The following is a 10,797-nucleotide window of genomic DNA, read 5'->3' as shown; positions in this document are numbered from 1 at the left end:
CAAACGTGTGGTTCCTGAAGAGGGGCAGCAGCCTTTTCAGTAGTTGCAAGGGCAACAGTCTGGATGATTGACTGATCTGGCCTTGTATCATTAACCAAAACGGCCTTGCTGTGCTGGTACTGCGAAAGGCTGAAAGCAAGGGGAAACTACAGCCGTAATTTTTCCCGAGGACATGCAGCTTTACTGTATGATTAAATGATGATGGCGTCCTCTTGGGTAAAATATTCCGGAGGTAAAATAGTCCCCCATTCGGATCTCCGGGCGGGGACTACTCAAGAGGACGTCGTTATCAGGAGAAAGAAAACTGGCATTCTACGGATCGGAGCGTGGAATGTCAGATCCCTTAATCGGGCAGGTAGGTTAGAAAATTTAAAAAGGGAAATGGATAGGTTAAAGTTAGATATAGTGGGAATTAGTGAAGTTCGGTGGCAGGAGGAACAAGACTTTTGGTCAGGTGATTACAGGGTTATAAATACAAAATCAAATAGGGGTAATGCAGGAGTAGGTTTAATAATGAATAAAAAAATAGGAGTGCGGGTTAGCTACTACAAACAGCATAGTGAACGCATTATTGTGGCCAAGATAGACACAAAGCCCATGCCTACTACAGTAGTACAAGTTTATATGCCAACTAGCTCTGCAGATGATGAAGAAATTGATGAAATGTATGACGAGATAAAAGAAATTATTCAGGTAGTGAAGGGAGACGAAAATTTAATAGTCATGGGTGACTGGAATTCGAGAGTAGGAAAAGGGAGAGAAGGAAACATAGTAGGTGAATATGGACTGGGGGGAAGAAATGAAAGAGGAAGCCGCCTTGTAGAATTTTGCACTGAACATAACTTAATCATAGCTAACACTTGGTTCAAGAATCATAAAAGAAGGTTGTATACATGGAAGAATCCTGGAGATACTAATAGGTATCAGATAGATTATATAATGGTAAGACAGAGATTTAGGAACCAGGTTTTAAATTGTAAGACATTTCCAGGGGCAGATGTGGACTCTGACCACAATCTATTGGTTATGAACTGCAGATTGAAACTGAAGAAACTGCAAAAAGGTAGGAATTTAAGGAGATGGGACCTGGATAAACTGAAAGAACCAGAGGTTGTAGAGAGTTTCAGGGAGAGCATAAGGGAACAATTGACAGGAATGGGGCAAAGAAATACAGTAGAAGAAGAATGGGTAGCTCTGAGGGATGAAGTAGTGAAGGCAGCAGAGGATCAAGTAGGTAAAAAGACGAGGGCTAATAGAAATCCTTGGGTAACAGAAGAAATATTGAATTTAATTGATGAAAGGAGAAAATATAAAAATGCAGTGAATGAAGCAGGCAAAAGGGAATACAAACGTCTCAAAAATGAGATCGACAGAAAGTGCAAAATGGCTAAGCAGGGATGGCTAGAGGACAAATGTAAGGATGTAGAGGCTTGTCTCACTAGGGGTAAGATAGATACTGCCTACAGGAAAATTAAAGAGACCTTTGGAGAGAAGAGAACCACTTGTATGAATATCAAGAGCTCAGATGGCAACCCAGTTCTAAGCAAAGAAGGGAAGGCAGAAAGGTGGAAGGAGTATATAGAGGGTTTATACAAGGGCGATGTACTTGAGGACAATATTATGGAAATGGAAGAGGATGTAGATGAAGATGAAATGGGAGATAAGATACTGCGTGAAGAGTATGACAGAGCACTGAAAGACCTGAGTCGAAACAAGGCCCCGGGAGTAGACAACATTCCATTAGAACTACTGATGGCCTTGGGAGAGCCAGTCATGACAAAACTCTACCATCTGGTGAGCAAGATGTATGAGACAGGCGAAATACCCACAGACTTCAAGAAGAATATAATAATTCCAATACCAAAGAAAGCAGGTGTTGACAGATGTGAAAATTACCGAACTATCAGTTTAATAAGTCACAGCTGCAAAATACTAACACGAATTCTTTACAGACGAATGGAAAAACTGGTAGAAGCGGACCTCGGGGAAGATCAGTTTGGATTCCGTAGAAATGTTGGAACACGTGAGGCAATACTAACCTTACGACTTATCTTAGAAGAAAGATTACGAAAAGGCAAACCTACGTTTCTAGCATTTGTAGACTTAGAGAAAGCTTTTGACAACGTTAACTGGAATACTCTCTTTCAAATTCTGAAGGTGGCAGGGGTAAAATACAGGGAGCGAAAGGCTATTTACAATTTGTACAGAAACCAGATGGCAGTTATAAGAGTCGAGGGGCATGAAAGGGAAGCAGTGGTTGGGAAAGGAGTGAGACAGGGTTGTAGCCTCTCCCCGATGTTATTCAATCTGTATATTGAGCAAGCAGTAAAGGAAACAAAAGAAAGATTCGGAGTAGGTATTAAAATTCATGGAGAAGAAGTAAAAACTTTGAGGTTCGCCGATGACATTGTAATTCTGTCAGAGACAGCAAAGGACTTGGAAGAGCAGTTGAACGGAATGGACAGTGTCTTGAAATGAGGATATAAGATGAACATCAACAAAAGCAAAACGAGGATAATGGAATGTAGTGTAATTAAATCGGGTGATGCTGAGGGGATTAGGTTAGGAAATGAGACACTTAAAGTAGTAAAGGAGTTTTGCTATTTAGGGAGTAAAATAACTGATGATGGTCGAAGTAGAGAGGATATAAAATGTAGACTGGCAATGGCAAGGAAATCGTTTCTGAAGAAGAGAAATTTGTTAACATCGAGTATAGATTTAAGTGTCAGGAAGTCGTTTCTGAAAGTATTTGTATGGAGTGTAGCCATGTATGGAAGTGAAACATGGACGATAACCAGTTTAGACAAGAAGAGAATAGAAGCTTTCGAAATGTGGTGCTACAGAAGAATGCTGAAGATAAGGTGGGTAGATCACGTAACTAATGAGGAGGTATTGAATAGGATTGGGGAGAAGAGAAGTTTGTGGCACAACTTGACTAGAAGAAGGGATCGGTTGGTAGGACATGTTTTGAGGCATCAAGGGATCACAAATTTAGCATTGGAGGGCAGTGTGGAGGGTAAAAATCGTAGAGGGAGACCAAGAGATCAATACACTAAGCAGATTCAGAAGGATGTAGGTTGCAGTAGGTACTGGGAGATGAAGAAGCTTGCACAGGATAGAGTAGCATGGAGAGCTGCATCAAACCAGTCTCAGGACTGAAGACCACAACAACAACAGGTGGTGATTTATATAAAAGACAAGTATTTGTGTGAATCCCAAAAGGCTTTGTCTTTCAGAAGTAACTACCACAAAGATGCTCTTGGGTGGACAAGCAGAGTAATGGTATGCATGTTTCTCTGGTACAAAGTAAATTTTGGATGTGCCATGAAGAGACGCCACATGATGTAATGTTTGCTAGGCTTAGGACAGTAGCTGGCAATTGGGCTGCTACGAAGCATCCTTGTGGCCAGTGTATGAGTAATACAGTTATGGATGGAAAATATATATGTCCCAATACCTTCAGGTAAGGCTGGCAGATTGAAATCAGTGTATCCACAATAAAGCTGGAACAGTATAAAATGGAGTACACAAACTTGGTCTGCCCCTTGCACTCAGTGCACAATAGGTTTTAAAATATTAGGTGCTTTGAGGGACCAAATGTTCAGGTCCATCAGATACAGAGATTAAAATGGTGTCCTTCATTTTAAGTTATGAAGGATGATAAACATAGTGTGGATATTTAAAATGAACACACACATTTTTCACGGGAAAATTTTAATTGTCTTTACTGTGCACCCATCTAGCTTCCAAACAACCATCTGTATGTGTTTTTCAATTGCTGTAAGCAGAGCTAAAAATGGTAAAACATTTCATGAATAGAGACCACTGATTGAGGGTGCTTGACATGGAAGTACATAATGCAGTTAATAGCTACACAGCTATTGCAAACATTGTTGCACTTCAAATACTACTTTGAGAGATGATATTCTCGTATACAAACTGATAAGACAGGTCATCACCAGATTAAAATCCAGAATAACGTAGGAAAAGGAAGTACCTGAGAAAACAGTTAGGTATTCCTGGAAGAGATATTATGCTTCCAAGTAATAATCACAGGTCTTCTTAAGGTGGAACAAAACGTGTAGGTGCTACACGTATGTTGTACAGCTGCTTATAAAAGAGTCAGGATATCAGTAGTGCAGCAATATGCCTGAACCAATACTAAAAGCAACAAATATCCATACTGGTGGCAGCTAATTTAGATAATGAAAGCAACTCTTTGAGATCTATCATGTATAGTTTCTCTAGGTTTGACAAGGGAAATCAAAATTTCATCCACATGCTGGGAAATAGTGCTGTCTCCCAAGTTGAGGTGCAAAGATCAAGCAGAATAATTTTTGTATTCTCAGCCATTTGCTGTAACATGCTCTAATAGAATTTGTCATGACTAAGGAATTTGGTCGAAAAGTGACAAAATAATGCAATCTAGAAATACAGACCAATGCAGATACCAGAAATATTGACCAATTTAATGATTCTGTGCTTGATTTAGTTTGTGAAAATAACTTCATAATGCATTAAAACATAGATGGACTATCAATAGGGATGATGAATGAAGTATATGAACTGGAAGTATTTCTAGAAAACACAAATTCTGTAAAAGTTATATGCTCAAATGAACACTGGCTTAAAAATGACAGTAACACCTTGATAAATTCACTTTTAGGTTACAGTTTACCAGTGAGTTTTTATGGAAAAAACAGATTTGGAGGATCATGTATTGTGCTCTGATGTCAGACAAATTTTTATTGCTTGAACAAGAAACTATTATTTGAAAGCTACTACATTGAACTTTTGGAACACGACACATTAATTATTAGCATATGTCATACCGCTCACAATTCAGTCGTATGCTCATTTCTAGACGAATTTGAAACATTGCTGAGCAGGTTACAGTCAGAAAAACTGTTAAAAGGGTCATAATTTGTGGTGACTTTAACATAGATATAAGAATGGATAACAGATGTGTAATTTCCCTGAAGGACATGTTATATACAAATTTTTCCTAACTCTGAATTTTAGAGAATACTCTAGAGTAACAGAATATCGGCAACAGGTAGAGAAAATATTGTGAACTGTATTAATTATGGCATTACATAGAAGTATATGCCCATTCAGCCCTTTTTGTCAGTGAAAAGACCCTACAGGGTAGTCAGCAAAATGCAAATGTATTTGTTTCAAAACTTAATGAAACTTGAATAGTGGCAGAATAGGTGGGCGGATAAATAATGGAAACTGATTAATAATTGCTGCCTGAATAATTAAAAAAAATAATTGGAAAGAAATTGGAAGGTATACATATCTTGGGTGAACTTTAACTGGCACTAATGTCAACAGACCTTCAATGTCAATACATTTAAGATCAATATTTATCATTTAAGTTACATACTTCTTCACATTAATTCCATTGCACATACTCCTGATTATAACAATGCCGATGCAGGATTGCTCCTTCACTGCTCGTGCAAATTCCTCTTGTCTGCTCAGAACCTCCAGATGCAGGATTCTCAGTGAGGGCGAAATTAAGAACAGACAGGTGCAGTCGATGTGAATATATGAATAAAACTTTACTTTCCCAATAACTTTTTCTAACGCTTTTAATTTATGCTTGAAATACACATTTTTAAACAATATGGGTATGACAGATCTCGTCAAACGTCTGCCTGCTTGTAGAAACAAACGGGTGAAGATACAGAAATTAATCAATTGAAGAGTGGATTTCTTCTATTTTTTGTATTGAAACATTGTCTCTGCCACAAAGCAGCTTGTTATTTTATCTTTGGCTTTGTGTATCTGTAGCTTCCATCTATAAAAGGAAAAGAACGAAGAAAGAAAAAGTAATACGATCTATTATAATTGCCCCTGCACTGACATCATATGGAGGTGCACAGTGTCTGAGCTTATTTCCCTTTTTGAGGGTTGATAACCCTGACCAGTATGGGCAAAGTCTTTATTTTTGTCCACTGCAGTTATCCTGTTTGGTTATCAATTTATATGGGCATGTCAGCTTCTTTTAACACATACACTACTGGCCATTAAAACTGCTACACCAAGAAGAAATGCAGATGATAAACGGGTATTCATTGGACAAATATATTATACTAGAACTGACATGTGATTACATTTTCACCCAATTTGGGTGCATAGATCTTGAGAAATCAGTACCCAACAACCACCTCTGGCCGTAATAATGGCCTCGATACACCTGGGCATTGAGTCAAACAGAGCTTGGATGGATGTACAGGTACAGCTGCCCATGCAGCTTCAACATGATACCACAGTTCATCAAGAGTAGTGACTGGCGTATTGTGACAAGCCAGTTGCTCGGCCACCATTGACCAGACGTTTTCAATTGGTGAGAGATCTGGTGAATGTCCTGGCCAGGGCAGCAGTCGAACATTTTCTGTTTCCAGAAAGGCCCTTACAGGACCTGCAACATGCGGTTGTGCATTTTCCTGCTGAAATATAGGGTTTCGCGGGGATCGAATGAAGGGTAGAGCCACGGGTCGTAACATATCTGAAATGTAACATCCACTGTTCAAAGTGCCATCAATGTGAACAAGAAGTGACAGAGACATGTAACCAATGGCACCCCATGCCATCACGCCAGGTGATATGCCAGTATGGCGATGATGAATACACACTTCCAATATGCGTTCACTGTGATGTCGGATGTGACCATCATGATGCTGTGAAGAGAACTTGAATTCATCCGTAAAAACGACGTTTTTCCATTCATGCACCCAGGTTTGTTGTTGAATACACCATCACAGGCTCTCCTGTCTGTGATGCAGTGTCAAGGGTAACCGCAGCCATGGTCTCCGAGCTGATAGTCCATGCTACTGCAAACGTCGTCAAACTGTTCGTGCAGATGGTTGTTGCCTTGCAAACGTCCCCATCTGCTGACTCGGGGATCGAGACGTGGCTGCACGATCTGTTACAGCCATGCAGATAAGTTGCCTGTTCTCTCGACTGTTAGTGATACGAGGCTGTTGGGATCCAGCGCGGCATTCTGTATTACCCTCATGAACCCACCAATTCCATATTCTGCTAACAGTCATTGGATCTCGACCAACGCGAGCAGCAATGTCACGATATGATAAACCGCAATTCGATAGGCTACAATCCGACCTTTATCAAAGTCGGAAACATGATGGTACGCATTTCTCCTCCTTACATGAGGCATCACAACAACGTTTCACCAGGCAATGCCGATCAACTGCTGTTTGTGTATGAGAAATCGGTTGGAAACTTTCCTCATGTCAGCACGTTGTAGGTGTCGCCACCAGAGCCAACCTTGTGTGAATGCTCTGAAAAGTTAATCATTTGCATATCACAGCATCTTCTTCCTGTCGGTTAAATATTGCGTCTGTAGCACGTCATCTTTGTGGTGTAGCAATTTTAATAGCCAGTAGTGTACATACACAAGTTTTCTCTCCTAATAAAGTGCTTGCTGTAACTGCATAGCCCCATTGTTGTCAATCAGCATCTGCACAGTGTTTAGCTTGCGAAGCATGCATATGCAGCTCAATGTCTGTTATCATCCCAGTTCACACTCACATGTTCAATGTGAGGCCAGAGTGTCCATGTCGTGTATTTACAGTAGCTTTCACTGCACAAATTCATGAAGCTCGTGTTCAGTGGCGTGATCCTTTGTGAAATCTTCGATGCGGTGACAACTGGTTTCCATATCGGCGGCCTGAGGAATTTATTTCACCTTGTAGCTCTCACTTATTTGGTGGGGACACCAGCTGTACATCTGACATCTGTCGACAAGGTAATTTTCTTGCGGCTTATACGACATTTTCAAACACGGAAAATTCTTGTCTTTATGACATTGCTGAGCACAGAAACTTCATGTTTTTACAGGGTTGTCGAGCACAGAAAATTCATGTTACATGAAGTATTGCCATCTTTAGTTTATCGCGCACACCCACATATATCACATGCACACTGAACGCTTTGCAGCCAGGTTTTTTTTAGCTTTTTGCACTTTGTTTTGGAGCATCTTTCATTCAGTTGCATTACATAAAGTTTGTGTAGTGTCCATTCCACATACCATACACATAATAAAAAAAATTACAAATACAATTACAAAATACACTTGTCCTATTCATTTGCTGACATGCCATTATCATCGCCTATATACATTATAGTCTGTAACATATTCTGTACCCTTTTTATATACATATTTTCATTGGTTGTCATTTTGTTTTAGTGTATTTTATTAAATTGCAATTTTGTTTCATTATTTGATTCCAATTATACGAGAACATGTATTACTCTCGTTTGGTTATACATTCTTCATATAACATTCATACAATAATAGATTCTGCTTTCCGTTATGGCATGAATTGACATACATTTCATTTCAGTTTACAATGATTTCTTGTTGGAGCATATTTATCAATTCCAAAGAATTAAAGAACCAAACAATACTCACTACAATAGATACTACGCACAGCTCAAATAACTATGCATTGCCTCGCCCCTCTAACATTCTCCAGGAAGGATCCAGGGTTGAGGAATCTCCACGGAAAGGCATTTATGTGCTGTTACGTTAATAGACTTAGCTGTGATCCCAAGAACAAAATAGGTTGTTGTTTATAAACACAATTCAAATCTGACGATACCAATTGTATCAAATACTTATTCAGTGTTTACAAGTACAGCTCAATATCTACTTATTATATTCATTGTATAAAGGATAACCATTTCATATGCTGAGCTATACAGAGTTGTATCATCAATATGACATGTTACATACAATGAGTGTAAAACAGTGATTACATAAGTAACAAACGTGCATAAAAATTTCAATGTAAACCAGGTGTTTGACGCTTTCATGAGTAGTCGACGCTCACAGTAATTAGGGTACAGCCCCTTAATTATTTCGTAGTGTTCATTAGTTGAGTGTCATGATATGTGACGTAATGCAACTGTTTTCTTTGTCACACACTTTCACACTACCACATTCATGTGTATCATAAACTTATAACTATATTTATCTGTCAGTGCAGTCCTTTCTTGTGTTTATATGGTACCCAACACTCTATAAGCATTTATCTATCTTCACTCTCTTTCGATGCATCATTCCCTGGAAGAGAAAAACTTTATACCAACTTAAAACCAAGTCTTCATAGATAAGTGTATAGTGGCCTGGTGGCTACTAATACCTTTTTGCCATATATTCATTCACTTCAGTATGCAGTCAGCGGCGTGATCCTTTTTGAAATCTTCAATGTATTTTTTATCGTGTGCGTCTCTGCTTACCTTATAAATCTGAAAGATAGACCTTTTATTCAGTTTGCCGCTTTAATGCACTCGCTTGTTTACCTGCAGCAAGACTTTTCTCGTCCATCAAGTATAATAGGTGTCTGCACTTCCAACACTTAAATTTGTAAATATTGTACATATGTAGATATAATGTATATAGTAGATAGCAGAAGTAAATATCTCGATGTTTAGCAACCCTTCCCTATGTATATAATTCCTTAACATATGTTTGTATGTGTTTATTGCGCAGATAGTTGTAGTTGTAGCACAGACTCATCCTTAATTTTCTATGTCCCTGTTTATGCAATAGGCTTTACTAATGCTAGTGTGGGCTGTAGCTTGTGAAGTTAGTTTGTTTTGGGGGCTCCAACACTTCCAGCTGCACCTGTCTGGTGTGCACGTGCTTGCAGTTTGTTGACTAGCTTGCTCCCCAATGCACAATCACTGTGTCGCTCTGGTACCACTTATGATGCAGTGAGTTGTGTACTGCATTGCAAGCTACTGTGTGTTTCACAAGTTCATTTATTGTTTACAACTGAGCTATGCACAGTGTGAAGCATTGTGTTTGGAGTATCGTTGTCTCTTGACATATAAAAGTAAAATTTTTCCTTGTTACAACCACTCATCTTATCGTTTACGCATTTGACATATAAGAAAAAATACAAACAAAAATTGTCCTTATCAACTAATAACATAAATTCTGGAATGTGACTTTCCAGCATCCTAAATCTAATATTATTATACATATATACAACTTAGACAGTATACAGCCCTTCTTCAGTATATAAACTTTCTCAGGTCTTTGTGTGGGTAGGGGCCTTTATCTTTACACTTGTTCTTGTGTGTCTACTGTATGCCAGTGGGAAGGGGATTTTGGTAATTATATATGGTCTGGTGTATAGTAATTGCCACTTACGGTTCAGTTTTCCAATTTTTGGGGATTTGGAATGTCTTTTAAGTAACACCTTTCGTCCTATATAAAATGGTGGTGTATGTTTCAGCTTTCTGTCCTTTGCTATATTTAGCCCAGGGTTCAAGGTTGATTACTGCTCGTCGTATTTTATCATCCAGTGATAATTCTGGTATCAGTATCTTGGGGAAAGGTTTCTCCCACTTGTCTACTTGTTTGCAATTGAACATCAGCTCATTTGGTGTAAATCTAGTTGATGTATAGGAAAGGTTGTTAGAAACTTGTAAGAAGGAAGTAACATATTCAATCCAAACAGTAATACTTGAAATTCAAAGTTCCAGCCACCACATATAAAGGCAGTATACTTCTGACTTTCTTCATGTAGTTTTATTTGCCAATATGAAGACCTCAGGTCGACTGTAGTATGAAATTTAGCATCATGGAATTTCATATGCTGTTCCTCTAAATTGTCTGGATGTGTTCAGACTGGTACAATAATCATATTAATGTTACGTGTGTCGAGGACCAAGCACACCTTGCCATCTGGCTTTCTCATGGGCAAAATAGGACTACAACAAGGGGAAAAAGATGGTTGTATTATGCCCCATTCA

Source organism: Schistocerca nitens, chromosome 2, assembly GCF_023898315.1.
Source record: "Schistocerca nitens isolate TAMUIC-IGC-003100 chromosome 2, iqSchNite1.1, whole genome shotgun sequence".
Lineage (NCBI taxonomy): Eukaryota > Metazoa > Arthropoda > Insecta > Orthoptera > Acrididae > Schistocerca > Schistocerca nitens.
Note: the sequence above shows the minus strand (reverse complement) of the source record.